This window comes from Coturnix japonica, chromosome 5, assembly GCF_054131305.1.
Source record: "Coturnix japonica strain WE chromosome 5, WE-NBRP24, whole genome shotgun sequence".
NCBI classification, from domain to species: Eukaryota; Metazoa; Chordata; class Aves; order Galliformes; family Phasianidae; genus Coturnix; species Coturnix japonica.
The window spans coordinates 10,034,681-10,061,390 of record NC_140667.1 but is presented as its reverse complement, the minus strand read 5'-3'; the positions used below and the strand labels follow the sequence as shown (position 1 = coordinate 10,061,390).

The 26,710-nt window shown below is 36.3% G+C and overlaps 1 protein-coding gene and 1 long non-coding RNA gene across 4 annotated transcripts in view; one reads left to right on the top strand and one right to left on the bottom strand.

Annotated features, from left to right (window-relative positions):
• CHID1 (chitinase domain containing 1) overlaps window positions 1-26,710 on the bottom strand; it is a 262,547-nt gene that overhangs the window by 182,535 nt on the left and 53,302 nt on the right. The window lies entirely within an intron of this gene.
• LOC107314501 (uncharacterized) overlaps window positions 1,296-26,710 on the top strand; it is a 32,307-nt gene continuing 6,892 nt past the window's right edge. Inside the window, exons 1-2 of the long non-coding RNA XR_014946354.1 lie at window positions 1,296-8,525; window positions 9,938-13,369. This is a non-coding gene — a long non-coding RNA (uncharacterized LOC107314501). The remainder of the gene's footprint in view (window positions 8,526-9,937; window positions 13,370-26,710) is intronic.

Below are 26,710 nucleotides of genomic sequence, written 5' to 3'. Positions count from 1 at the left end.
AACATCACCTGGGAATAGCTTCATTTGCCCCACATACATAATTATCACAAGCTCCTGCTACATTCATATGCACAGAGATGAGGTATGGATGACCTTGTTAAGTAAAGAAATAAAAAAAGAAGGAAGCTATAAGATGAAGAGAAACAGATGGTACTGTCAGCTGTAGAACTGCAGAGCCCTGTGTTGCACAGACATGAACAAGATGGAGAACAGTGCTTGGTTTAGATTGAAATATCCCAGCTGTAGCCACTGGAAGACTTACTGACCTATGTTTGTGATTGCCAAGGCTTTTGCTGGCTATTATTTTATTTGTGCTTGCTTTTACATAAGATGAGGGGCTGTAATCTGTTCCAGCTACTGCAGTAAACCAGAGAACTGCTTTGCACACATTATAGTCTATGAAGCAGCTATTAGACCCCTTCAGAAGCAGTTTTATTTCAGTATCTTCACTCAGGATGACAGTTTTCTCCTTAAATCTAGGATTACTACTGCCAGATGACAGATTCTGTACTCAACATCAAACAACGCTTGGTGAATCAAATTGAGGATTCCTGGAGTGATACAAAAGATACCTTCTCAGAGCTTAAAAAAGTAGTTTCTAATTTTTTTCAGGAAGGTCTGATTCCCGAACTGGTCTCTACTGGTGATTGATCTTTGATCGGTTTTCTGATTGACTCTGTCATTTGCTGTCTTAAATTCCCAAATGTTACTTTGTGAGTAATACAAGAGGGAACGGCCTAAAACTAAGACAGGGAAGGTTCAGGTTAGATATTAAGAAGAAGTTTTTCAATCAGAAGGTGGTGACACACTGGAACAGGTTGCTCAAGGAGGCTGTGGATGCCCCATCCCTGAAGGCATTCAAGGCCAGGCTGGATGTGGCTCTGGGCAGCCTGGTCTGGTGGGTGGAGACCCTGCACATTAGCAGGGGGATAGAAACTAAATGATTGTTGTAGTCCTTTTCAACTCAAGCCATTCTATGATTCTCTTTTTCCCTCCAATGTTCTCCATCTGTGGACAATGCTGATTGCTGTTTCTGATCAAATGCTCAAAACATTTCCATACAGAGAACAAAACTAGGAAGAAGGAAGAACTCACAGTAACACACAACTTACAGCCAATCAGAGTAACACACTGGAAAGACCAAACCGTATTTTACTGAGTCATTTGTCTATGTGGTTACCAAGTCAGGGAGGGTCTAAAGGCATCATACATTTTACAGCTTTCATAAGTTCAGAAGAAGAGACAAAGAAAAAAAAAAAAAAAAGAAAAAAAAAAAAAGGAGGAGAGGTGTGAGGAGGAGATGAGGAAGATGAGTAAGCAACAGCAGTTCAGATATGCTGAAAACTGATTCGGATCCTCAGAAATGAAGAGATAGTTACATTATCACATCTATTAATTCACATTCACAACATACATTCTAATTACAAGTGGTTTCTGACCCTTTCTGGCCCTGTAGCCACTGCAAGAACCTCTTTAATTACTTGCCTCTTTTGCGACAAAATACAATTAAGCAGTACTAATTATCTGACACAAGATATTTTGAGCATGGGAGAGGCTAATCAGTTGCTATACCAACATAATTTAATGAATTTGACTGGCAGGTATTACAGATTCAGAACTGTAATTGCTCCTCCCATGTCATAACAGTTTTGAACTGCATTCGCACTTCCATATCTATAAACTTGGTTGCAACTTGCTATTTTGTACCTACAAAATAAGAACATACTGAAAACAAGTGCCCTCAAAGAATTCATAAAACCATCAGATTGTCAGAGCATTTCACACTTCAGAATGATGCATAAACATCTAGCAATTAAGACTGAGGTGGGAAGACTAGTGATTAAAATGAAGTATCTATTTGGAAACAAGCTCTTCCTCTGAAAGAGTGATGTCTGTGATGAGGTTATAAATTAAACTAGACAAAAGCAACAACAAGCCAGCCAGTAATAGTGGGGATTTTGTACAATAAAACAGTGACTTCTCTCCAGCAGCAGTTAGACATGCCACAATTCATAAATATTTCTTCAGAAATACTGTAGCAACTTTTGTAGAAGTCTAGAAAAAAAATAAGGCAGGTATCAGGAAATTATAATAACTTTTCAATTCATTTTTGTGCATAATTCTAAAATGATCCTCACTACGTCCAAAAGGATGCCTTGTTAAGAAGGGAAATGAGAAGCTAAGAAGCTACCAAGTTAACAGAAAAGTAGTTTTAGGAAAGTATGAGAAGACTGTGCAGTTTCAGGAGCTCTTTGCTCTGGCTTATATCTAAAGCAAATTAAACTGTTCACCACTTAATATTACCTATCAGATTCAAATTTTATTTTTAATGCAGTGAAAGAAAGAACAATTCAAGAAACTGCTCCAATTTTACAGATTAGGAAATGTCATTCTGTAAATAATTGGTTCCATAATGTTGATTGCATAAAAAGTACTGAAGAAGAAGAAACAACACTGAAGCTTCACAGAACCAGAAATATTGTTTCATTCCATCTGTTGTTGATAATAAAAAATAAAATAATTTTAAAAAGGAAAATTAAAAAAAAAAAAGGAAAAGAATTCAAACATCTGGAATTTTTTCACCCTCTTTCACAACTATTTAAAGAAGCATCAACTACTATGTGTCTTGCCTCTTAAAAGCATTTTCAAAAGGCAGTAAAATAATATGTTTTTTAGTTTGATTTTCACAGATACTAAGAAAATGATGCATTCATTAATAAAATATGTAAAGCCAGATGTTCCAGGTGAGAACTGGTAGACTGTAGGATGCTATGACTGACTGGACTCCAACTTATACCCACAAATGCTTATGTATGGAAGTATGTAAGGAGGATAAAACAAAGATATAACCTCCATTGGTGACAAGCATGGCATATAGACAAAAATGTGTAGCTAACTGTGGTAACCATGTTGAAAAATACTGCTTTGTATCTGAGAATTTGCTTTATTGAACAGTGTATTATGTTCTTTGTATCTATTGTAGTTTCCATGGAAATAAATAGGAGGCATAACATTCAGAACAATGTATATAACTCTTCTGCATTAGCCAGCAATGAAAAATGAAATTGGAACTTTACATCTGTTTCTGAAAATGGCTGAGATGATAATATTCATAAACACAAGTAAAAAACTAAACAATTTAGCATCTCTGGAACTTGACTAATTGACTGCTTAACCTTCACTGCTTTGGAAGTGCATTTAATGAAACTATATGCAATCACTGTATGCAAACCGTACTAACTTCCATAATTTCTATACTCTATGTCATTATGAAGACTAATGAACCTTGCTGTTTAGATTTATCATGCAAGTTAACTTGCTTAGAAAGTTACTCAGTACTTAGGAATTCACCTTCCTATAAAAAAAGTAGAAGAATTTTTCACTAGTGAATAAAACATTATAAAATGAAATACATTTTCAGCTGTGTCCAAAATAATTTTGTATGTTCTAAGACTGCTCTCCTGTGTGAATTAAAGTATAGAAATGGGATATGATGTAGAAGACTGACCTAAAAAGCCCACTCCAGAAGCAAAGTAAAACACATTATACTTTCTGCTTCCCACTAAGCCAATGATTGTTTGGTTTTGATTGTTTGGTTTGGTTTTTATAGTCTGTATGTAGTGTATCTTCACCATCTGTACACCAATAGTCAAATCAAACTGAGTTAACACAATTACATGAAACTATTAGCCAATGAACAAGTTTTACCCCAGGAGATGAGTCTCTAAAATAAGAGCATGTAAGAAATTGACTCTATTAGTTAACAATGTAAGAAATTAGATAGCTCCAAAACACAGCCAAAAAGATTTATCTGCATTATAAGGAAGTGAGAAATAAAGTTCACTTCTGGAAGCAGTGTGTTCTACATTAATTCACAGGGATGCTCCACAAAATTGGCAAAAAGTGTGGGGGACCCAAGGGTAATGCTTGACAGTATGGTACTTGATGATTATAAGGATTTCTAGTTTATTTTAATTAACAGTAAATAACTAAGAGTTAACCTGTGATGTTAGCATTCAAGAGGAAGCCAGCAATTATTAATCCAGCCTTTCCCAGCTGAAGCTGAATGGTAAGGGGCCTGGTTTAGCACGCTTCCACAGCACACAGAAGGAACTCTGATTCCTTCAGAGGCCTACCCAACAATGCAAAACAGAAATGGACAGCAAGACTCTTGTTATAGAACCTCAAAGTGGCCCCAGAGACATTCATTATGCACTGAATGTCAAACCGGGCTTTAATTCTCAAACAGAACATTAAATACATCAAAGAAAATGCTGATGAGTGACATCCTGGCACTGGCTATCCTGGTGATGCATTTGAGCGAAGAGAATTAAGTAATTTGTGGAACACTCCCAAGCTGAGCTAGGTCAAATGCAGAAGAAGACCTTGCAAAAATAAATATGTGGTCTGTTAAAACTGATATGTCAGACCAAACAATGGTTGAATTTAAATATGATTTCAAGGGAAATAAGAGGCTACTCGGGAGGGCACGCTGCTTCCCAGCAGCTACACTGTGTTTAACACTTATTCTGCATTCACCAAGATAAATACAGATTTTTTTTTTTTTAAATTCTCATTGTCAGAACACAAAAATAAAATACTAGTTACAGGAGTACATACACAATGACTAAAAGTACAAATTGAATGCCTCCATCTCTAATTGTCACATGGCACAGCAGAACAAAATGTAGGTGCTGGGTCTAGTCCCCTATCACTCCAAGCACTGCCTTGCAGGTGATAAGGCCTAAAGTCTCTAAAGCTTTCACAGGTTTCATTCCTATCAAGGCTTTTAATTTTAGAAGACTTCTGAAAGAAACAAGTATCCAAATGCCTTGCGTAATATGGACTGCAGACTCCAGAGCTGATATTTAAATATCTTGGTGAACAAAAAGCCTTAAGCATTGCAAACCTATCAGATTTTGTTTCAGAGGTTGGTAGAGGACAGAGTGGCCATCTATCATGTCATTTAAATATACCTACAAACTTTAAAAGTATTGAAATGACTGATCAAGGTAATTATAAATTTTGTACTACCCACAAAATGAATATACTTTATGTTTCTTCAAATATAAAATAAATGTATATTTTATTGTAAAACATGTGGATCGCTGGTGGCAGTAAGTGCTGGGTTTATGCATTATTCACTGATGAAAAAGAAATGTAGCAATTCTAAGGCTGCATGACAGTATACAGGCCTGTAGCAGAAATGTTAAGCCATAACATGAACCAGTGATTGAGCACCTGTTGGGAAGGCAGGGCCAACCTTGAGGAGCTCAGCTGCATGTGATATACCTGAGTGACTGGAATGGATGGAGCCAGGATCCACCCTCAGCCCAGACCTCATTTAAGGGTTGGTAGAGAAGGTAAAGGTTTCTTTCTGGAGGTCCTTTCCTCCCTGAGGTCTTCTGTGGGTAAGCAGTGTCTTTCCTTTGTTTCTGTGTCCATAGCTGCTATATTTGAGCATATCCTCACTTGATGCAATCTGGGACTTTGCTACTCTGCTGTAATTGTTGCGCTTTCCTTTGCATTACAGTGTCACAAGGTCCTTTTGCAATGCTGTGCCTGAGGTGGAGTGAAGGTGCATGAATGCTAGAGCTGCTCTGTCACCTCCTTCTGCTGACACTGGGACACAGGAACTACCTGTATGCAGTCTAAGTACTTCCAGAGTTTCACAATGAGGTCAACAGAAAGAGAATGGTGCAGCTATGACTGAGGTGAGCAGCATTTGCTTTCAATAGTCTGTTCCCAACACTGGAAGGAGTGGTATAAGCATTTAGAGAGATGAGAGCATTCCCTGCTTCAGTGCTCAAGCTGGAGATACAGTATTACTAGCAACAAACAGCAGTGTGCTGGCCTGCCAGCCTACAGTTTTCTGGTATTCAGGCTGCCAGCCAGAAAAAGGGGAGCCGAGTTTGGTCTGCACTTCATTTGTAAGGAAGTGAAATGACAGAATTAGAAAGCAGCAAATGCTGTAGTGTAAGGAGACTGAAGACATAGGAATACACCTCTACCTGAGAGCACTGAAGAGGCAGACTGCAAGTAGTACTAGAAGTACTGGTATATTATGGAAGGAGACAACAGCTCTTTTGTGGACTTTTGTGCTAATCCCATATTCCTGACATCACATAAGCATGGTTTTTGCAAAGTCCCAAGTCTCTCAAGACAGATAAAAAGATAGCTGTAGGAATCTAAAGCTCTGCACCAAGGCTGCTTCATTGTGTTAGTGAGCACAAGGACTTTTTATTTGGCAATAGTAATTGGATGGTTTCATGTCATAAAGAGGTGTGTCAAAGCACTTCAGAAAGATCTGTGTTGTGACCTATGGTATTCAATCTATAGATACAAATAATCTAAAAAGGAGCAATTGGAAAGGGTGCTAAAATTTGCTGATTATACAAAAAATACTGACATGAGTTGTACAACTTTACAACAATTAATTATGAGGCAATAAACAGACAACTGAAATCTGATGTTGATAAACACATAAAAATAATAAGAAAAGTGAAGTGTTGGTTCTGAATAAGTCATCAATCAGAAAGATGACCTTGGTTTTTCTATAAAGAGTTCTCTGCCAGCATCAGCTGCACCCAGAAGTTCTCCAGAAGTCAAACAGGATGTTAGAAATTAATAAGAAAGGAACAGAGAAACATGAAGTAAAGTGATAAACTGTTACACTCACTTCATAAAGTACTCTGAATGCATTTCCCAGTTGTGATGCCTGAAAGTCTATGATATATAGAGTACATTTTTAACAACTTATGCATCTAAGAGTCACGTTTATGCAGAATCCGACCGATCTCTAGCCAATGTCATTGACTGCTACCTACCCCTTTCAATGCAGAAATAAAGAACAAACTAGAAATCATTTGTCTTGCTTTGCCCATACATAGTGCAATCAGGTGAACATAAAAGCTTATCTCTGTTTGAGCACTTATTTCAATTTTGTTTTCCCACAGGGCACGTAGGTGCCACTGCAGTAGATGAGAGATGTCTGGGAAATGAAAAACTCTGGAACACAGTTCCATTAGTCATGGTTTAATCTCAATTTATATGGGAAAATGCACTAATACAAGCAGTCAGTCATCAGAAAATTTAGGGGAATTGTGGGGAGGAAATAGAAAAGAGGAGATGCTGATTTGGCACACAAACCTTCCCAGGGGACACACTAAAAACTCTGAAGTAATTCTAAAATAAGCATGTTAACTTTACAGTAAGTAGGAAAGCATTAGAAACAGAAGCAAGTTCTTAATTTTAAATACTGTGGATCTGGCATTTTAACGCTATAATTTGCCAACTTGATTGAACAGCACGCTTGAAGGATCAGGAGTTTTGAAATTGAGTAGAACATTCACTTCTTAGAAATACAGACCATCAAAATATGTATAGAAACACCTTAAAATGACATTGAGAATGGATTTGACATTTATGAATGAGTTTCCATAATTAATGTATTAACTTGTCATTAAACATGACTTTTTTTTTTCTTTTTTCCCAAATTAGACTTCCCCTGGTACTTGGAAACTAATATCACTAATAAAATAGAAAGTATTTTTGACTAGTCAGGATTTGTAGGTCACTCTGAAAGTAAAGCTTCCTATTTATTTCTGTGGGAGCTACAACAGCTACAAAGAGAACAATAACACTATTTGATAGAACAAATTCTCATCTACATGACGCTACTTTTCAGTGTAGTCACCACCATGAAGTATGCTCTTATGCCAGCAATGAACAAGAGCCTGCATGCTGCGCTTAGAAAACTGCAGCACTGGTGGGTGACCTGCTGTTGCTGGTGCCACTGCTAAAATGCACCACCCATTGCTTCACTATGCTGACATACACTGATTGGTCTCCACAAACATTCAGCAAATGCTGATGAATATGAGTGGGTGCTCCTCGGCTGCCATCTGTCATACGACAACAAAATGTAATGGAATACTGGCAGGAAGGTTCAATCTCTACTGCTGTACCACCTACATCTGCCTCTAACATTGTGGGCTAAAATAGTAAAACTAGAGGCATTACTTTCAGGGAAAGCATTGTATTACAGCATGTGAGCTGCTGATAGAGACAAACTATATTTTCCAATCTTTTGCACTACCGAGTTTCCAAACATACTTGTGATTCCAAGAAAAGGCCACACTTATTGCCACTGAAATCTTGGTTAATGCACAGATTTGTTAAAATGATTTTAACTTACCACCTTTATTGAAAGAACCAGTTATTACAGAAATACTTTTGAATTGGTGTGATAAGGAAGCAGTAGACACTTTTTGCAATAAAACTCCAAACCTCATTTGAAGAATGAATGAAATTCTTCAAATAACATGAAGCCAGGAGTACAATGGTACCACGGTTAAATGCTATGACTGTAATTTCAGCGAGATATTTTTCAGGGATTTTATAATTTCAAGATCATCTGCCTAAGTGACAATAGTGACAGTACTTAAAATGATGCCATGAAAACTGAGGATTCAAAGATGCCCTGGCTGATCAAAACTCTGGAAACTTGAGAGAGAGACTGCAAGGTAGGAACTGTTTACTTTTGAAATGAAAAATAACAAAAATGATACAAGTAATGCAAGCGCCACATGGGTATTTCACATCAATGTGTAGTTTTGGACTACAACATAGGATAGTCCTGTAACTGTACAACGCCATCAAGTTTCAGTTTACTGTAACTGCTAATTCAAGCAATGTTTCTGAATGATATGTAAAGTAAAATTTTAAACATACATTAATTAATCTAAAAACTAAACACGAAACTATGATTTAAAAAATATACCTCCGTGAAGAAGAGCAAGCTAGTACATAAAATATTTAAATAATGAAAGGAAATAGCTTGTCATGTTCTAACACCACCCCACTTCTGCAACAGAAAAACATGTTCATAGGACTGTCACTGTTTGCACTGACACTACTCAATTACGACTAGTAAAGCATGCAAATAGACAAAGCAATCTGTACTAGGCTTATGTCAACATAAAGCTTTTGCTACTTAGGAGAATGATTTTCATCATTTATTCCTAGTAATTAAGGTAAAACTTTTAAAGCATTCTGCATCTTTAGCCTCACCTAGAGCAACAACTTTTACACCAGTTCCCTAACTTAAGCAACCTTCAAGTTGAATGTAGAACAGGAAAAAAATAAACTCAAATTTATGCCTTCTCTGGAGAACTGACCTTTCAGATTTCAGTGCAATTTGTCTTCTCAATACAGAGGTGTAAATAAAACCCAGCATTTTTTAGCCACTTGTCATTTTGTGCTAGTATATAATATAGTATATAATAATAATAAAATAGTAATAAAGTAGCAAACTATGTAAGCATTTTTTAAAAAAAGAAGATTTTTAATGTAATGTATCAGGATTTACAAATCCAAGTAAAACCCAGAAGGTAGACAATCTCTAGTGCTCCTCGTGCTTCTTTTGTGCTTTTGTGAGCACATCTTTAAGCTATTTAATATCAGTTTAAGAACTATGAAGCACAAAATCTGTCTCCTCATAATGAAGTACAATATTTATAGATTTAAACAAAAATCTATTCCAGAATCTTCACACTGACGATCTTCATTTTATGAAAGTAATAGAGAGACTTCTCTTCATTTGCTTCTTTCACACCCACAGCTCTGCAAACACCATATTGCTTCCACTTGCATTAACAAGCCTCTGTGTTGCCATTCTGCCCTTCTGTGTTTCAACCAGAAGTAACGACACAAACTTTTCCAAACATTTCTGTGTTATTTCTGCTCTAGAGGTCATGGAACACCCTTCCTTCTCCCCTCCCTCCCCTCAGTATATCTTTCAAGTTACATTTCTTCAAGATGCATTTTCATCAGCTACCCCTGACAAGTGAGAGGACACCCCTAAGCTATGATTTTTTTGCTTAAAGGTATGAAAATGTCACATTTCTTCTGACCTCACAGCACACACTCTTTGCAGAACTCCATGATAACTGCAGCTAGATTCTGGATCGGGTGCAATAAGGAAGCATGTGCTGACCATCTCTGGGGGAACCTGGGAGAAGAGCTTGCTCAGGGAAAGCATACACTACTGCTGAATTTGCAGCATCTATGCTAGTTGCAAGGAACTGCTCATTCCTGGAGAACAAGGTAGGATCAGCCTCCAAGAAACATATCAGGGAGGCAAAGAGAACTGCAGCACTGTAACCAGGTAAGACCCAGCGAAGGTAAGAGCACAAGGACAGTAAACTTAAAATCCAGCAACTTGTACATAAAGTGACAGAAGAGAGAAGTGCTTATTTTGCCCCTTTCACTGATTGTTGATGCTCTTGTTTTTTTTTTCCTCCACTCAACACCCGCAGAGATTTTCCTAGCAAAGTACCAACTGCAGAAACACAACTTTTCTGTTAAATCCCTGACTGAATCTCACCACAGGCATTAATTATGCTCATTAGAACTGCTGCTAGTGGAGAATAAACATCACATGCAACTTATCTCAAAGCATCGGGTGAGATCCTCATTCGGTTTCATAGGGATGGGCAACTACACATGATTTTTTCACTCCAGTATTTCTCAGAACACACACACCAGATAAAAGATTTGGTCATGGCTCTCTTGAGAAATACTGAGCGCTTAAGTGCACAGCAGATGGAATCACAGTTACTACCAAGTGTAATTTTCCATGCTTTACTACTTTAACTTAGATTATGTATATTCATAGTGATTTCAAAACCTGCTGAAGTCAGCTGAGTCCTACATATTGGTTCTGTTCATCCTGCAGGTAAGTCCTAAGTTGGTGTTCAACTCTGAAACAAGTTACAAGTTACCTAAATTCCATGTTTTTGAACTGTGTTTTGCTTCAAGATGATTTTGTTTGATACCATCCTCCAAACCTGTCTGTTTTTCTGTATCAGCTTTTCTGTGATCCTGTGGTGTCTCCATGGACAGAAGTATCATCCTCAGCTTAATGACATGGAAAACTAAAAAAGACATCCCCAAACACTGCTTTTCAAAAAGACTGCTTTATCAAGTGAAATAAATTATAAATATTCCCTAAATTATTGGAATTTATTTGGAACAGTATCTCCACTCTTACATTTGGCATACAGTCCACTTGCTCTTTCCATTTCCAAACAACAATGTTAGTTAGAATTAATAAGTACTGGTTGTGATCCAGCCTATTAACGTAGCAAGATCGATCCATGGGGTGTTTTATAGCTTGTTAAAATTTTATTAGCTAACACAGATCATCAGTAAAAACTGTTTAATTGGCTAATTGCTACAGCTGTTTCTATCAGCAATGCTTGTGATTCTTTCCATGTATACAATATTGTCTAGTCCTGAAAAAGCCTGACATTCATCTTTACAGGAGACTCTCTTACTACAGTTTGATATTATGTGAAAATACATTAGTTTCTCCTAACACCTGTTATGAAAAGCACCAGCTTAGGTTAAAGCTTCGCACAGAACAATCTTTCTTAAAATTTTAGAAAATTAAAAAGATTCAGAGTCTTTCACTGTCTTGGTTTGATAAGCAGTGACCTTGGTTTGATAAGCAGTGCTACGCTGGGCTGAGTAGGGATTACTACAGCATCTCATAGTCTTTGTTCAAGCCGTATAGCAGCTGCTTCACAATCTCAACGCAGCTAAGCAAGTATTTGCACTAGAAAACATTTAGTAAGCAGTATTTGGCCAGCTGGAGTTAGAAGAATGATGATATTTCACAATTATTATTAGCAGCACGTAGTTTTATTTGAATTCTATTCCATGAGATAAAATTAGGTTTAATGTGCAGAAAGTTTTCATTTTCTCCATAAACAGCTTGCTCTGTCTGCTTGTAATGTGAAGATTGTGTTTAAAAACATCAAGACTATATTTCTGCTCACTGAAACAGCTCATAATTGCTATATAAGAACAGTAGAATTCCATGCTGTACTGCAGATGTCTATGCAAGGTTTATCAATTTTTCTTTTAAAATTTCTTTTTTACTATTTTAGCAGATTATCTAGGGTGCATTTTAAAACAATTTACTCCTTATTTAATTCTGTGAGGCGTTCCCGACACTGAAATTCTAAAACCCATCTTGCACTTGGAATATGACTTTTTACTTTGTCTTTTAGTATTACCTTGATGCAATGCACAAATACTCCACTCTGAAATCCAGCAAAACTTTCTTTGCTTGTTGAACAACAGCAGCAGTTATGCAACAGAGAGCATCATCCCAGCAGATTGTTAAATCTGCTTGCTAATTATACCTTAAGTGTTGATCAATGCTGGAGCTGAATTAATGCATTACAAATACATGACATGTGTCTTAAGCTACAAATAAGTGTACAGTCTTCTGAATAATGAAGTGAAAATTAAATTTAACCACAGTTGAACTGGGAAATTATATATGAAAATAATAGCTTATGCTACTAAAGCCTGAATGCTTGTAAAGCTTGTATGAGCTTATCAAGTCATAAAAAACTTGAGTAACTGCAATTTATATTACTCTTTCAGAGTCTTGCACGTATTATTGTAGCTCAACTCTCCTAATGTGTAAGTATCTGATTTTTAACTGTGATCCAATATTTCCTACCCTTGAAAAGGTCATCTTTCAGTGTATTTATAGAGCAGGCCAAGAAAAAAGAAGAAAAAAATGTAACAATTAGCATACAATTAGCATTACAACTATAATTCATAGATCAAAAAAATAAAAAATACTCAATTCTTAATGCCCACCTGCCTTTCTACTCCGAACTCACTTCTACTCTCACTTGTTTTCTGGTTGTTTCCATGAAATATGAAGATCCTTTCAAATGTTAATTATTCATAAAGTATAGAACTGGAAAGAGAATACTTCTCACTTCATAAGATTTTGAGAGAATTCACATTTCTGAGCTTGACTTAAACAGAAACTGTCAAGGTTCCTATGAACTGTGATGGTGGCTGGATGTAATTCATACCATGCATGGTACCAATGGCACATACCACTCTAACATCTTTTGGGATATCCTGGCCAATCAACCTCATCTGTTCTTTCCAAGCAAAATTACTGAGAATAGTCATTGCATGAGAGAATTTAAACAAGTAATGAAATATTAAAATAAAACATATCCTGATACACGTAATATATATATATATATATTTATATATATAAAGACAACTTACAAACTTACACTGTAAGTTTTGTTTTTTTTCTGAGACAGAGCCAAGAGGATGTGAATGTTATGTATCACAGTATGGATAATCTCAGAGCAAAGGCATGCAGCCACTGACAGCATTGGTTATACTGCAGTCTATCATCTGACCTTTTGGGGGCAAAAACCCTGAATGCTTTGCAATTTCATACATCTCCTACCAGGGAATGGAAACCTATAAACAAGGACCCTGACAGACGACATCTGGAGATAGAACAGCCAGCCTTATGGTATGCGTCAGAATCATGATTTTTATCAAGCTCTGACTTTTAAGACAAAATTCTTAAGAGCAGAGAAAATTTTCTTCTTAAGTAGTAGTCAACAAGTTTCAGGAAAGAGCATACTGAATCTTTTCTAATGCCATCTGTTAATACCAGATGAACATGCGAGTACTGTGTTTATGCTGGCAATCGTTAGTATGTTTGTTCAGTTGTATCTTGATAAACACCACAAATTGGTTAGCAGACAGAAAATCTGCAGAGTAAGGAAGAGTAGGTCCAGCTAGGCTGATTACAAAAACCCTTATTAGAGGCAACTTTCTGTACAATTGCATGTTTTAAAAGGCATGTTTAAGACAGAGAAATAGAAGACCAAATCGGACTGGAAACTGGAGCTAGTATGTAGAAAAAATGCAACAAAATGCATCAGTGTTTCCTTGTGATTCGCTGGAAGACATATCTCCTCTAAACCAACATTCAACTGTTTCATATCAAAGATAGTTGCTCATTTGATCTTTCAGCATCATAACATAGAGCATCCCTTCATGATGACCAACTGGAACTTGTAACATCTGTCTCAAATTTAAAGAATGCAACACACTTGGCTAGTACAAAAACTAACACTGTAGTGCAGTTCAATATGGCTACAGCAGAGGAAGAATCCATGCTTTTTGGAATTATTTTGTAGCTATTAAATCTTGAAATAAGGAAGTCATGTTTGTTATTTTTATTAGATAAGGAAGCATAGATTAAATGACCTCAAAGTTTATTACTACTATGCCTTGCTGCAGAAATGGGAACTGCTTTGCAAATACTCGATCCTTTACAACTCCAGCTACCTCAATTTGTAAAAACTAGGTATGATATTTGGTTGCTGAATATTAATTCATTTTAGAAGACTGCAGTGTGAGAAAAATCACTGTCACCCCTGGCCATCAATATAAAATGGCTAATTTCATCATGGTATAAACCTCCAAATTAGCCAGAGTTTTATTACTCGTCCTCAGGATAGAATGAACGGAGTTCATTTAATCATCCTGATTTAAAGAAAAGATGAACATTCATGATCTGATTATAAAACTAACAGACCTCATGAGAATCAACAAGTTTAAATCAGTATTTTCAGACCGTGGTACTGCAACATTTCATTAGAATGCAAAACCACATGCTTGCATCCTTACACTTAGCCAAAAAGAAACAGTCAAGCTGGCATTTTTCAGTTCATCATTCCAAGATGCTTAGTACAGTGGGTAAGAAATGAAATCACATTATACCAGTCATTATCCATGCCCCAAATGTTTTTATTTGTCATATACCAGCATTACTGAAATCCCTTTCAGCCTTAGAAAGCCTTGATGTCCTACATAGTTCTCTTCAGTACCATCTCCATTAAATGATCACAGCGCAACTGTACTGCCATCAGCTTTGCAATGTAAATGTGTGTGCTGGAACATCACAGTCTTCACATCTAAATAAACATTACAGGGATTGGAGTTTTTTGTTGCCTTTTTGAACTGAGGGAGGGATGGGGAACCCAACAACCTAACTTCATGCTCAGATGTCAAGTTCTTAGCTGGTACATGAATTCCACAAATTAAGGGAATTTGGTTTGGTTTCAATTCCCTGTGCAAGCATATAATTAATAAAATGGGAATAAACCTTGCTATACAATTTGTGCCAGCACTTGCTCTAATTTCCCAGACAGCTACAGCCTCATTACCTCCAGATTTGTGCATCTCATTATGATGCTGACACTCACACTTGTGTGATTAGCACCAAAATTACAGATTCATCCTGATTTAGTGTGGCCTTCATTGCTGTTAATTAGGCAGCGAAATGTGGAAACTGTTACGGCATTTTAATTACCTGAATGATGCAATGAGATTTTGTATGCTTTAAAAAAAAAAAAAAAAAAAAAAAAGAAGACAATTTTTTTTTCCTTGAAACAGTTTCTGGTTCTCAGAAAACAGCTGACTGTGAGAAATTCAGTACCTTGTTTTGCTGCTAGTTGAGAAGATCCATCCCGTCTGTATCTGCTATGTATGGTCTTGTTTGAGAAATGAAGGAATGACAGATTAAAAATGCCCTTTTGTTAAAGGGCATCAAAATATACAGAAAGAAAATCATGAATAGAATTAAGACAAATTAATTGGTTAATGTTAAGTAAAATTTTTTACATTATTTTTGTCAAGATCCTTCAAAAATCTGGAGGAACAGCCACCAGTAAGAACAATAAATGTACAGTAGCATAACCTCAAGGGAAGGCAGCCTCAAAGCTTCAAGAGTAAAAGAAACGTAGCATTTGGTTGTATTTGGGCTGAAGTAATTTTGTATGTGTCATGCTGTGAGCATATGAGCCACACATTCTTGTGTGCTGACACCATAGCTGCCCTGTGACACCTTGCTGGGGGAATGCTGGTAGGACAAGGCTGCCCTTATGATGAAGGACCAAGCTAATGAATTGTCCCTCAGCAACAGCATACTTCAGGCACATGGCTCACAGGTAGGTACTTACAAGTAAATGCAGAATTGTATGGGTTTGAATATTGAGCTGCACCATGCCTCTTTGTATTTATTTCTGTATGTACTTGAAGTATTGCAAACTTCTTTACAAACACTGGTAAGAACGCAGAGCCTGACAAGGCTGCAGACAGCTGCTGACAATGCAAGTGTGGAATTTGCAGAAGAGCACCGTACTTCTGTCACACTTCTTGTTACAGACTCACATTTGCAGAACATTATTCTCACTATGCCCATTTAATCACATTTGATAGGCTGCTGCCCATTTAAATCATTTTTCAACAGCATATCCTACATAAATGTTATTTTATTTGACCATAAATAACATTTTCATTTTGGCAATAATAACTAAGCTCCTGTCATCCTTTACTGGATAGAATTTTGTGGTTTTTTCTATTACAAGATCCAAAGAACCTAACAGTATTATGCTTATTTGCAAAAAGAAAACTGAACTGGTACCATAGTTTTTCATCAGACAAGTGATTTCAAATAGATTTTAAAAGGGAAAGTATCAAGAAATTTGAAAGGGAAAGTTCTCAAAGAAATGTTCAAGTTAATAAATTTCATACATTAATATCCATAAAGTAGAGGCATTCATCCTTGTTTATAACATTTAGATATAAATGGCATACTGCTGCTCTGAAAACTTCTCTGATCTCTATGCATGTACAACCCTAATTTATGGAACTTTACATTTTTTTTATTAGTTTTTTTAATATTCTCAAAACTCATTCCAAACATTATTTATATCTAGTGAAACTGCATAGTTATCCATGACAGCATTCCAGTCATGTGAGCTGTTCCATCATGCCTCCATGACTGCAAGGAGATCGTGATACTGTGACCACATACAGATCTCTGGTTCTTCTGTTTATTCCCCATGCTGCATACATTCGCATACAGGCATTTCAGAGGAGAAGAGGAAGCAGAGGAATTGTTATAATAGATGTACTAACTTCTAACCCATAAAACTCCAGCATGTCTTTAACTGGGTATTTATTTCAGAAAGCAAGGAAAACTGTTTTGGAGAGACTTCATCCACCATTTCTTTCATGTAGATATGACTGACATTTTTCCAGCAAAGAAGTCAGTTGTTTCCCCTGAATGTTAATTAGGTTACTATTTAGATTACTAATTTCTTAAATATTTGTTTTAAACTTCTCATAAAAACTAATATTGTTCTCTTACTTTCAAACCAGTACAGTTCCCACTGTATTTCTGGAGTCATAATGCATCACCTTTTTCTTCTTTTGCCAGGTGCCCATTCAGACACTCTGCTATAAAGCAGAAATACCACTATATTCAGACTTAAATTCTGCTTGACTGGGGGCAAAATATGAATATCTGAAATGATTATCTGATTCCCCTCCTTCTGGCTCCCCTGTACTTTTGGTATCACAGTCACGTCCCTGAAAATAATTTTGGCAAGGGCACCACAAAGATGATATTATTGAATTGAGTATCTGCCCGAGGAAGTAAATATGGAAAGAAAAAGAAAAAAAAAAGCAACAAAAACCCAAGACTGATAGGTTTAATATACAGAAATAAGCATGAGTTAATCCAGCAATTTTTCACTCTAAAGCCAGCTCCCCCAGAAGCATTTTACAAGAATAAGTACCATCATTTTTCAAATAGTAGAGTTGCAAATATTAAGCAATCTGCCAAAGGCTACAAAAGTCAATAAGAGAATCACGAGCAGAGTCCAGTTCCTTGCTGAATTCATTAACCTGCTAATCAAAGTCTGTTAAGAAGTAAGGGCAAGCAACTCATATTCCTAATATAAGCAAGGAAATAATGTTGATGGAATAATACAAATAAATGCACACTCTGTGACACTACTGCAGCATTTTAAGCCTCTTGAAAAAGCAGAGAAAAATCTATGCAAATGGGGCCGTCTTACTCTTATTTTCTTCTTAAAGATGCCACATAACTGCCTGTTCCAGTTAAGTGCTGAAGTTCAGTTTCTCTATGCACCACCTTCTGAACCTCAGAGAGTAGACAGGATTTGTCTGTCTGTTCTTAGTAAACAGCATCCTTTTCCCCATAGCCCTTAAGCATTAGTGTACTTGACCACCAAACTTTCTTTTTTTTACCACCCATTTACACACAAATAGCTCAAAATCTCCAGCTGGACACACATTTTTATTTTACAAATGTCACAGAAGAGCTGGTATTGGCCCTGTTAGGCCAGTGGGCTGTCCCTGTTCAGTGCACTCATTCCCAGTGAAAATGACAAAATTTTCTATGAATAGGATGATCTTTTTAGTGCATACAGTTGAATGCAGCCAAATGATACAGAGTAATGAGTGATTCACAAACATGAAGTCAGGCACACTGTAAAGTCTACCCTGTAGCAGAAATGCTGTCACAGCCTGAACCAGTGATTGAGCACCTGGTGGGAAGCTCAGGTGTACATGATGAACCTGAGTGACTGGAAGGGGGTGGAGTCAGGATCCACCCCATCCCAGACCTCATTTAAAGGGTGGCAGGGGGAGGTAAGGGGTTTTTTGTTGGGAATGCTCGCCTCTCTGAAGTCTTCTGAAGGTAGGCAGTTTCTTTCCTTTGTTTCTATGCATACGGATGATGTGTTTTGCAACTCTGGTGTCACTGTTGTGCTTTCCATCGCATTATGCACACTGACCAGCTTTAACAATCTAGCTCAGAGTAATTAAGACAACTAAACTGAAACCTGTGTTCTGAGTAATGTATAATGTATGTTTTAAGCATAACTTTGTATAGTTTTTCTCAACAGCTACTGATGCTAACAGCAATTTAGTTATTTCTACTCCCTTAGCTCCACTGTATCCCTTTTTCCTCTGTAGAGAACTAGTGAACTACTGTTTCTCTAGCATAAAATCAAAAGGCTATCTAAATTCTGTCTTGTACTAAATTATGGAATATATTTCTCTCAATAGCTTTGTAAGCTAATAGCTTACACTTCCATAATCTAACAGATTACATTTTCATAATCTAACATAGACTGCTATACAAGTATATTTCCCATAGAACAGTATTTAATATGTGTGATGGGTCACTTCACTGAGTATTTTTAAGTAGTGCAGGAAGGGGGCACTTAAGTGAGTTCTAGAATAAGCACTCCAAGATAGAACAGCTTAAAGAATTGCTCTACTACCTGGTAAATCAGCATAAAGATATACTCAGCATGTAAAATATTCCAGTCATACCTGATGAGCATTTGTTATTACAGCATTCAACTTACTTCCTTTACAAGTTCTGTGTTCACACAGAATTTGCAATGTTTCAGGTACAAAGCATAAGCTAAGCTCTCATCTCACAAACACATAAACAATTCAATAATATATTCTACTAAGTAAAGCAGTCATTCTATGAAGCGTTTTTTCATTAAGCAAGTTGGATAAAAAACTAAAACTCTTCCACCAGTCCACACATGAAGTATTCCTTTTTCCTGAGCTTGAGTTTTTTACATTACTAGATACAAATTTTTCTTCTTTATATTCTTTGCCCTTTGCTTGTTACTAGTCACTAGTTATGACATTGTTTTGTACAGAGGAGAATGGGTAGAAAATGTAAAGGAAGCCTTCATGGCAGAAAACTCAAATCTCATGACAGAGCTCTATCTATCTTTTGCAGTAGCTCAAGGGTGCAAACATTAGAATGTTAACTTGAGCTGAAAAAACCCTTACGGGTGGCTCAAACAGAATCACAATACTCAACACAAGTAAAAATAGCAGGAAACCACATGTACCAATCTGTACTCAGACTGCACCTGAACACTGCAACAGGTCAAACGAAGCAATTACAGAGCAATCTCCTTTTATCAGTGGTTTTAAGTAATAGTGCTTGCCTCTGACCCTTCCCCAAAACCCTTCAACATCATGGTACAGTGCCACCAGTGCAATGCTCTCATGACTGGTTAATAGAATAAATATCCCATCAGCCAGCATCCCATACCCAGCTTTTATTTCCTCAGAGAGGAAGGATGCCTAAAAACCATTTTCAGTTTCTAGACATGCATGCACTGCCACTTGTTTCCAATCCCAAGATGACTTCAAAGTCTTTTACTGTATCTACAGAATTTGCAAGTAAATAAATAAATGCATTTAAAGCCTGTAATTTAAAAGGAAAACATTCAGGGGCAGAAAAGATGGAAACATTGATGAAATGTAAAGTTAAGCATCAGTGCATTGCTCAGGAGTTGCTAAGGCAGCTAAGAGGGCACACAGAAACTACAAGAATGTAGTACACAGATTCCTTGCAGGTGGTAAGCATCACCCTCTGTAATTGTCTCCCAAGTCTTTTTATGAACAGTTACAGCAGTTATAGAGATTGACTTACAAAAAAAGCCTGTGTGACTGTTTTGTAGTACTTAAAAAGCATCTCAGACACATCAGCAATAAAAGTCATAATGTCAGTATGTGCAAAGCTTAGGCATTTTCATGGTCATTGATGCTACTGAAGATGGCAATTCACATGTAAGAGATTGCTGTAAACTACAAATCACATCGTAACACAAGTTAACTATAATTTTATAGAAGTTAAAATATTTTCCTTTATATGTATCATGAGAGAGAGACATGAGTCGTTTATGCCCATTCCTTCTAGTACTGGCTCTCTGGCACTGCTCAAGGACCATGTGCTTAACATCATTTAAGAAACACTGACCCGCCTTTACTGGACATTACTTTGAAAGTGGTGTCACATTGAAATAACACATAAAATGCAATGTGTACTTTCTAATAATAGTCATTGCTAAAGAATGCTTATTAGCCCATGTAATTATCTGCAAGTTTCTGAACAGCAATTCACCACATAAGGCCAAGTTACAGAGGGGAAACAGTCAATCTGATCACTAAGGTCTTTATGAATTTCAAAGATGAGAAAATGCCAGTAAGAAAATGCCCTGAAGTATATATTTGCAATTTCTCTGCTGTTAGAGGCTATTAAAAGTTATTCATATGCCACAGCTAGAATGAGACAAAAATAGAAAGCTTACATAATCATCTATCACAAAGAATGAGTACTTAATGTAAAAATAATTGAAAATGAGCTTGCAAATGGCCACTGGAAGGCTAGAGTTGCCTTAGCTCTAAAAACACACAGTAATGGATTTGTTGGTTAGTGGCTTTAAAGGACATACAGCTAATCCGCATTAATTTATAAACACTGCATGTGACTGTCGGAAATAGCATAACTGTGTTCCTAGATCAACATGACTTAGTAACAGAGCTGTTGGGAAGCAGAACAGAACTATTAGATCAGCAACAATTGTCAGGTTATGATTCAATCATCCATTAAACATCACTGATGGAAACTGAGGTCTTAAAGCCAAAATTACAAGGCTTATTTTGCTAGAAGTTGGAACACAAATAACTAAAGGACAATAAACAGGTAGGAATAATTTTCTGCTTTCAACTAGGCAAGAAACATTGCAGGGGCCTGCCAAGTAATCACTTTTTGCTGCTTGTACACAAGTAGATCACCTAGTCCTCACTTTAAAAATGAGTTCCCCTGAAGGTGAAAGAAAAGAGATTAAGTGGTGCCACTCAGTAAGACTGGAAAAGGAAACAGAAAATCAGCTAATATACAAGCCCTGACTAAGACTCTAAAGGAAGTGCTTATTGTTTAAGGTAACATGTAAGGTATCCTTAACTTTTCTTTTTAGAAATCTTTTTTCCTAGTAATAAGTGTGCCTACGTTCAGTACAACATATGGACTCACTAGCACAGGTTAGTTCCACAATAAATTAAAACGTTCTGTGCAACTTGATAAATATTATGTATTACTATTGATGCACTTCCAGGGTTGTCTAATATCTGTAATGGTATGAAAGAGCATATGTTCAAGAAGAACATTAGACTGACAACTGTTTAAATTAAACAGCAACAACAAAAAAGTCTAACAGGTTTTAGAGAATCTTTTCTGTCACAAACTTTTCAAAATAGATGAAGAGTCACAATGCCCACTCACACATGTATAAAGCAGGTGTGGCTCTGGAGGAAATAAATAACTGCAGATATAGTCTATGAGAAGCAACTTATACTTTCAGCAGATTATACTGCTCATTGGTTCACTGTCATGTTAAAAAACCCTCAAAGCTGCATGAAAATGCCACTTAAAGGATGATTTTCCAGAAAGAAAAAGAAAATGAAGTGGCCTTGTGATATTCAGGAGTCGCAGCAAAATTAATCAGCATGTATTGCCATTGGTACTGTATCTGAGAGTTCCAGCTATCTGGAGGTGAAAGAATATAAAAGCTGAACTGTGACTCAGGTTAGGTCAGGAAAGAGCTCCTTTCATTTTCAGCTCATCTCTTTACATAATATACCATGTGTAATAGAGGCCTTACCTACTGAAGTTGAACTGGAAAAACACTTGGTGTAGAGTGAATTAAGAAGACATTTTCTGCATCTTTTTAAGTGTACTACTAGTATATGCTACCCTTCATGGGAATACTTGCTGCAATTTAAAAACTAAGTTATATGTTAATACTGGTGCATTGGTTTATTTCATATGGAAAAAAGGGGGTGAGGGGTAAGCGAAACTTGAAAACCCAGCAGAGAAGTCTACAGACTTCCAAAGTGTCTTCTCTTTATTTAAACTATGTTGTGGAGCAAGTGTTCACAGTTAAAGAAAAAGACTTCTGAGACTTAAGACCCTTAAAACTGTATTAAGGAGGTCTGTAAAAACTGTATTATTAAGGGGCTTTGTAATACATTGTTCTGAAATGCAGCACAAATGAATACATTCATAATAATTTATGTAATTATGTCAATGCTTGAAAAAGCACGCTGTCAACAAGATACTAAGAAACATGCTGAGTGAAAAGCAGCTTTGCCATTCAGGGAGCTCCTGCTAAGTGACATTTCCTACTATGCTAAAATATGAACTGAAGTTTCTATTTGTACATAAAGTTAAACATTAGTTAATATAGTGAGAACAAATGATTTTTATATTAATGTTACAATTTTTAAGCAATAAGATAAACTAGCTCTGGTATTTAGTGCCAGGAATAGCAAAAATATTTTCAATTAATTCCTCATAATCCTTTATACTGTTCCACTTCAACGTACAAAGGCACAGATGCTTTCAGATCATGCAAGTTAGGAGCTCCACATACAGAAATCATACCTGTAGTTAAGTATCACAAGCACTGAGAACAGCTGCTTTGTAGTTCAGCACTGTAGGAAAGTGTTTCTAGGCTTTTTGCAAACAATACCAGTGAAGTTATACTTAAAAACAAAACAACAAAAACTGAGAAAATGATTTCTCTTGGCTGTGCGCAAAGAACAAATGTCTCTACATCCCAGGCAACTGAGATGTAGTTTCACCCATTGCACTAGTTGAGGCTGAGTCAAATTCCTGTTGTACAGATCAGTCCAAAAGTGTAAACTAAATTTCAGCCCTCCAGTTCTTTGGAAGAAAGCTTCTATAATGTTTCTGTGATAACCCTAAACATGGCTCCAACTCTAATATCTGCCTCTGGAGAATGAAAACTCAGATTATGTTGATAGCAAATCCCTAAACTTGACCTGACAACATGTAACTGGAACATATATTCTTGTAGTATCTCTGCTGAGTGATTCTGGACTACATGGGCAATGTTTTCCTACTAATGTTGTTTTCACAGCAGCTGTGAAACAGTGGGTCACATCTGCCGGTGCAGCTGTGTTACAGGTAGCCATGTAGATTTTCACTAGTGCAGCATGCAGACTCTTCTCCATTGCTGGTGAAAATGCAGAGCTACTGGTGGTCACTGTGTTGGAAAATGGTGTTTTGTAGCTGAAGATTTGCTCTGTCAAATAGTGTTATTGTACCCTTTCTATCTGTTCCATGGAAGTAAATAGGAAGCATTACTTTCTGAGCAGTCTACATATTTTTTGTTTCCTTCTGTTAATTTAAGAGCTCACAAAGCAATTAACTCTGCTTATATCAGTAGCAATCACAGAATCAAAGCTGGAATAACAAAGTACATTTAGATCCAAAACTCATGAACTGGATAAGGAAATTAAATTTCCATTTAGTGATCTAAATTGATTATGCATAGCAGCAGACTTGGCAACACAACCAAGTTTGCAGACTAAAGGATGTGTGTACTAATGAATGTGACATGGACATTAATACCTCAATCTAGCAAAATCCTATCAGGTCACTAATGACTTTACATATGTTTCTTTTAAGGCATTTCCCTATTAATAACGTTGTTCAACAAATAGTGCTTTGAAACAGTAGCCAAATGACTTAATTGTGGCTGATAATCACAGTTCAGCATAACAGAGAAGTGTAACTTCTTTGAAAATATTGTTTTCTATTTTCAGCAATGATCTTAAGTGACTTAAAAGCATCATTTTGTGCTTCCTGTAGTATCACTGAAAAATGGGAAACTGTGTTTTACTTCACAGTAGCAGATGAATACAAACAAAAGTGCATTGCTAATATAGGGTCGTTTGCTACCTGCTTTATGGATTTTAACTGGTATTCTCATCAAGCTTGAGTGAAAGCTATTTAGTATGACTGATATAGAATGAATTTCATCTTATTATTTTGCAGTACGTACTTTCATTAGAGAAGAAATCTCCTAGGGTCATAGGCAATAGGGATATTTCATTTCCCTTCATACTCTGAACTCTACCTGGAATTAAAAGTAGTGCTTTTGTATCTCAATATATTTGAATCTTCTCAAGCAGGATTTAATATTCTTCTGTAAATAGAAAAGACTATCTATGTTAACGTATACTGGCACAGAACTCTTGCAAGTGTTATTAAATGGATATGTAAAATATAATAAAATAATCACTATATACACATGTAAAGAATGTAATAATGGAATAAGCAATACTTCTATCCAATAAGTGCTTGTATTTTCCACTGTTATGAAAGTCACTCCTAGTTAAACATAGTCCTAGGGTAGTAAAATTTATATTACTTCTGAAGGAAGAAAAGAACCTAAGAAGTTACTGTATCAATTAAATGGAACCAAGCCAAATGAGGTATATACTAATAACTTCTGGAATAAGAAAAGTTAATTCCTTTGCATTAACTGGTCTTCTGGGGTTTCTAATAGACTGAATCTAGTATACTATGGGATTTTAACACTGACATGTTTCTAATGAGAGGTTAATGAATCTAATCTCTTATACTATGGTGAAACACAAGATTGGGATTCAGGGAGCCAGCTCTGATAGTCTTTGGCTGTGTTCCAGTTGAGTTCACTTATTTATGAAGAAGTTTCCATCAGATGTTTCATTTCTTATTGAAACGTGAAGTGACTTGGGAGAGAACAGTCCCTCTGGTATAGAAGAGATTGTCAGCAGCCCAAGGAAAAGGCCAGTTTAAAATTAAAATTCATTAACCTTAGCATCTGTCAAACAGAGTTTTGAACAGGAAAAAAATAAAATAGGTGGGGAGTATAGTACACAAACAGAACTGCCACTCTTTATCTGCTTCCCAGAAAGCTACTAAACCAAAAGCCTTCATTCTCTGAGTATTATCTATCTGCATTTGGTAACAAGAAATGATGAAATCTGCTGAGTATTATACTTCTGACCTACTTGGTATTTGAAAAGGATGGAAATACCCTTCAGTCTTCCTCTTCCTATTTATTTATTTACTTATTACCTGAAGCTTCTACTTTTTCCAAATCCTTTCCCTAAGGAACTTAAATCCAGTAATAGCTTGTAGTCATGTAAAGTGGAGAACTTGTAGGAAAAACTATGAGAAATAGTTGAATGATTGCTTGGTAAATCTACTATGCAGGACAAAATCTCTGCATGTGAGACAGCTTATTCTTCATTTGTGCTGTGCATTCTACAATTGTTCTGTGTTTAGGGAGTCCACATCTGTGTTTATTACACACTACTGCAATTCAAATAATGTATAGTAGAACCCTAGCAAAGCAAAATAATATTTTCCTCTATTCAGAAATCAACTTTTCTTTCCTAAAACGACTTTGGTGGGATTTAAAGATGAAAGACTAATGAAGGGAGGGGGAAAAAAAAGACATTTCTTTTTCCACACAAGCACTAGGACCATTACTATCAATGTAAGAAAAAGAAAAAAAAAAAAAAAACAGGAAAAACCATGCAATTGTTTATCTGAAATCTATTGATTATTAGATAACTATCTAATATTACATCTATGTCTATCACACACATATGCACCATGCAGTATCCTGAGTTGGAAAGGACACACAAAAACCATTGAGTCCAACCCCTGGCTCCATAAAGGAACGCAAAGGAAGTTTCTGAGGTTACCTGAAATGTTATTACAGGCATTCAGACAGGCTTGCATATTTGGGTTTTATTCTTGTCACTTTAAATAGTGTTAAGAAAATAAGTGCACTAACTAGTTTCCAGTAGAATATTGCTTACTGTGTAACTTCAGAGCAAATATTTTTATCACCTTTTAGAAGTTTGGACCAGTGTAAAGCAATTAAGTGTTTTAGCCAAATTTATGTACAGTCAATAATAAAGTGTCCCACCAGCCAGACCTAGAAATCTACCTAGTATTCAAACTCCATTGCAATGTTTTGGGCAAAACCACATCCAAAGATTCACAACATGTGAGATACACAGATATGACCTAACCCAACTAAATGTGCAGTCTGCAACAGTTTTCAAATTTGGTTTAAATTAGTCCATATGTCCAAAGAGCGCTACAGAGAAAAACTACATGAACAAGATAGCCAGCAGTGACAACATGAGTTATAAATGTCATTTCCTTAAGAAATCAAGAAAAATAGAAATAATCAGGATCTCTCAAGATATGAAATGTATCAATTGAAAAGCAATGATGCACTTGAGTGCACACATATAAGAAGAACCATACACAACACCTCAAAGCAAATACAACTCC